The sequence below is a fragment of the Trichechus manatus genome, unplaced genomic scaffold (genome assembly GCF_000243295.1).
Source record: "Trichechus manatus latirostris isolate Lorelei unplaced genomic scaffold, TriManLat1.0 scaffold00242, whole genome shotgun sequence".
Classification (NCBI taxonomy): domain Eukaryota; kingdom Metazoa; phylum Chordata; class Mammalia; order Sirenia; family Trichechidae; genus Trichechus; species Trichechus manatus.
In genome coordinates, this window is record NW_004444178.1 from 985,948 (window position 1) to 990,324 (window position 4,377).

The following is a 4,377-nucleotide window of genomic DNA, read 5'->3' on the forward strand; positions in this document are numbered from 1 at the left end:
ATGAAATGTTTTATTTTGAGATCATTGTAGAGTCACATGCAGTTGGAAGAAATAATAAGACTAACCTTTTTAAGAGTTCGGCTGCTAACCAGAAGCTCAGCAGTTCAAATCCACCAGCCACTCCCAGGAAACCCTACAGGGCAGTTTTACTCTGTCCTATAGGGTCACTATGAATTGGAATCAACTTGATGGCAACGGGTTTGGTTTTTGGTTTTTCACTGATAAAGTTTTGTTTCCCTCCTAAAGTTTTCAATCTTATGTATAATATTGACTTCTGTGTAATCTTTACTCAGTTTCCCCAATGGCAACATCTTACAAATCTAGAGTACAATATATCACAACCAGGATTTTGACATTGATAAAATCAAAGTACAGAACATTTTCATCACAACAAAAATTACTCCTATTAACTTTTTAAAATACATCCACTTGTCTCCTGCCCCCACCCCTCCTTAACTCCTGGTAATCACTAATTTTTTCTCCTTTTCTACAATTATGTCATTTACAGACATAGCACTGTACAATAACAACTAGAAAAGGCAGTATATTTCACTGATGCTCGTCTGGTAATACCACTGCTGTGTTATGATGGAAGGTTTTATGTGATGTATGAAACTCATGTTTTTTATATATAAATGAGTACAGTTAGATTAGTGTTGTGGTAATGTCTGTTTTCATCTGTAAATAGTTAAGTATGTACACGAGGTACTACTTCGGATTTACCGCAGTGTTTGGTCCTAGTTTTTATTTTTATTCTTAAAACATTCAGTTTTGCTTTCAATTTTATGTACCTTAGTTCTGAATTAGATCTGCAGATCTGTACAGATAGCTCATATTTATGTATTGCATATAGTCATGCTATTGAGCATCAATGCTATGTTGTATTATGTAAATAATAAAAGTCATGTACAGAGGGGAAAAAAAATCTAGAGCACAATATATCACATTGTATACCTAGAGTACAATATATCACAATGTATATCACATTATTCCATAATACAATATGTAGCCTTTTGGGATTTTTTTTTTCTCTTAGAATATTCTCTGAAAATTCACCCAGGTTGTTTTGTACATTGATAGTTCATTTCCTTTATTGCTCAGTAGCATTTCACATGTTTTAATATCTAATTTTTTAAATTAAATTATTTTTGTTTTAATGCTCAAATAATATACCACATGCATACTTTTTAAACTTTTGTGTGTTTGTGAAATGTCTTGGATTCTCAAAATATTTTCAATCAGAGATCTGACACTAAGTCTACTTCAGACCTATTTGTATAATGATACTCCCTTTCTGTACTCAATTTAGGGTTCAAAGATTAAGAAAAATACAATAAGTTTAATTATTCATTCATCCATTTAGCAAAACATCTTAGCATTTTAGGAACTCAAATGCTCCTCATTTTGTATTTATCTTCGTCTTCTCTAAAAACCTACATTTTCTTGAAATAACTTATTTTCCCCGTTAAGTATCTAACTTGATTACTAAATCACAACCACAAGGTAATTCGCGTAGATTTAAAATTCATTTTCTGTATAGGAACTGACCAAAATTTATTATGAAATATAATGGCATCTGATAATAAAGATTCCAAACATCTATAAATAAAGTTACAGTTACAAATAACTTTTTCTCTTCTTATTCTGTTGTTTAGGCAGCTAAACAAATATTAAATGTCTACCCGTGTAAAGCACGGAGCCTTGGTGGCACAGTAGTTAAGGGCTGTGGTGAGCTACAGCTGCTAACCAAAAGGCTGGCAGTTCGAATCCACCAGCAGCGCCTTGGAAACCCTATGGAGAAGTTCTACTCTGTCCTATAGGGTTGCTGTGAGTTGGAATCGACTCGATGGCAACAGGGTTTGTATAAAGCACTGCCATCATATATGACTATATGCTATGCATATGCTACAGGCCCAGTATATGCTTTGGGGCCAATCACAGTACTGGTGGTTTTTGTTTTAATTTTTATTTTGCTTTTCTTTACTACTACAAGTGTGTAGTAGTGATTTAGGGTATTGTTAACCAGCATAGTTTTAAATCAAAGAAGGTTCTGTTGGTGGTTTACTCAATACCCACTTACACCTACCCTAAAACAGTATCTTATAGAGACAAGGAAAGGTCCTGTTCAAAAGAAAGGTCAGCTAGGGGCACTGTAAATTTGTTCTGTAAAATTTGCTTCCACAACATGATGGCATAATTAATGTCACTGAATTGTATATGTAAAAAAATGTTGAAATGGCAAATGTATTGTTTCATACACACTCACCACAGGTAAAAAAAAAAAAAAAATTGCCAAGAAATAAAGAAAATCCTTTTTTTTAAATTAATGAATTAAATTCTGTGTGTATCAGTGATAGCTTAAAGCTTTTTAAAGATGTTCTTGTACTAAACTGCATTCACAGAACTTTCTTTTTTCTTGTTTTTCTCAGGCCAGTTAATATAATGGGGTCATAAAAGCCATCTTGTTCTTTTTAACAATATATGGCCGTGTTTTCAAAGACAATACACTTATTTTTTAATCAATTTTGTAACCATATTTAAGACGATTACTGAGAATTATCTGTAAGTATTTAATGTGTGTCAAAGCTCACTGCCAGTCATTTCTATCTATGATTAACTCAGTACTAAGCTACTGTTTTTGATTAATCTTTTCTTTTTTAACCTAAGACATTTATGTAGTTTATTTAGGAAGCATACAAGAGTACTACTGGAGTTCATTTTCTACCTCATAATTAATGTCTTCAGAATCCAATTGACTAATCACTGCCTGCCATGCAATCCAAGAATTGATAGCCATGATTTTCATTCCCAGTTGATTCTGCTTAATCATAGATTGCTTCCTCTTTTGCATGCTTGTGCTTACTGCTAAAATAATCTCTTGAATTGTGTTGAGGTAAAATCAGATTGTGTGCTTGTTTGTTTCTTACATTTGACTATTTCAGAATTAAGTTGTTTCACAAACTCCAGGAGATAAGCTAGATAACTGGGATCTTCTAAAAATTAAACACTTATGCTCATCAAAAGACTTCACCGAAAGAGAAACAAGAGAATCTGCAGACTGGTAAAAAATTTTTGGCTATTACAAATCCAACAAACTTCTAATCTCTAAAATCTACAAGAAAATCCAACACCTCTACAACAAAAAGACAAATAATACAGTTAAAAAATGGGCAAAGGAAATCAACAGACCCTTTACCAAAGAAGACATTCAAGTGGTTAACAGACACATGAGGAAATGTTCGCGATTACTAGACATTAGAGAAATGAGAATCAAAACCACAATGAGATACCATCTCACCTCGACATTACTGGCACGAATCAAAAACACTGCAAATAACAAATGTTGGAGAAGCTGTGGGGAGATTGGAACTCTTGTGCACTGCTGGTGAATGCAAAACAGTACAACCATTTTGGAAAATAATACGGCTCTTCCTTTAAAAGTTGAAATAGAAATACCATGTGATCCAGCAATCTCACTCCTAGGAAAATATCCGAGAGAAATAAGAGCCATCACACTAACAGACATATGCACACCGATGTTCATTGCAGCATTGCTCACTGTAAAAAAAAAAAAGGAAACAGGAGACTTCCAGCAAAATGGTGCACTAGGCAGAAGTACCATGCCGTCCCTCCACAGCAAAGATCCGAAAAACTAAGCAGAAAAGAGAAAACAACAATCCTGAAACCCTAAAACATCAAACGAAGAGATAAAGAACTCAGCCAAGCACCAATGGAGTGAGAAAACTGACAGAGAACGGAGAGTGAGGAGAGATTCATGCAGAGGTCCTCTATCAGCTAACAAAGCGCGGAACCACCATCTTGGACTCCTATCGGAGACCAGCAAACAGGGGGTAAGAGAAAGCGGCTTCACGGAGCTTCCAGCGGGAGACAAAACAACCGCTCCATACATAACAATCTCCCCGCTACATCCTGCCTAACTGCACTGTGCGGTTAACATCACACTACCAAGCAGCACAGGCACAGCCTACTGGAACCTGCCCTGCATTGATTACCAACTCACCCTGGTAGCTGTAGTAAGTGCCACAAACTACCCATCTCAGTAACTCTTCTTCAGCTAGACCTGCCCTGCTGTACCATATCTGAGTGAGGGACCCTGCCAATTGGAGAAGGAGGGAAAAACTACTGTTCCCACAGATGAGAAAACAACAAAGGGCACACAGTCTGCCTGCTCATAGTCAAATTTTTTTTTAAAAAAAAGGAATGAAACAAACAAATCTACAATCAATATACGTGAAAAATAACTACTGAATGCTCCGAAGACAGCAGACAATATCAAAACATTTACAAAAACAGAACAGGATGATTCCAGTAGGTGTCCAAAATAAAACAACAGGTGACTTTCCAGTGGAAGAAAAT

At 35.4% G+C, this 4,377-nt stretch overlaps 1 protein-coding gene across 1 annotated transcript in view; it reads right to left on the bottom strand.

Moving 5' to 3' along the window:
• Positions 1-4,377, bottom strand: part of THSD7A (thrombospondin type 1 domain containing 7A) — a 277,288-nt gene that overhangs the window by 168,861 nt on the left and 104,050 nt on the right. The gene's annotated exons all lie outside the window — the stretch shown is intronic.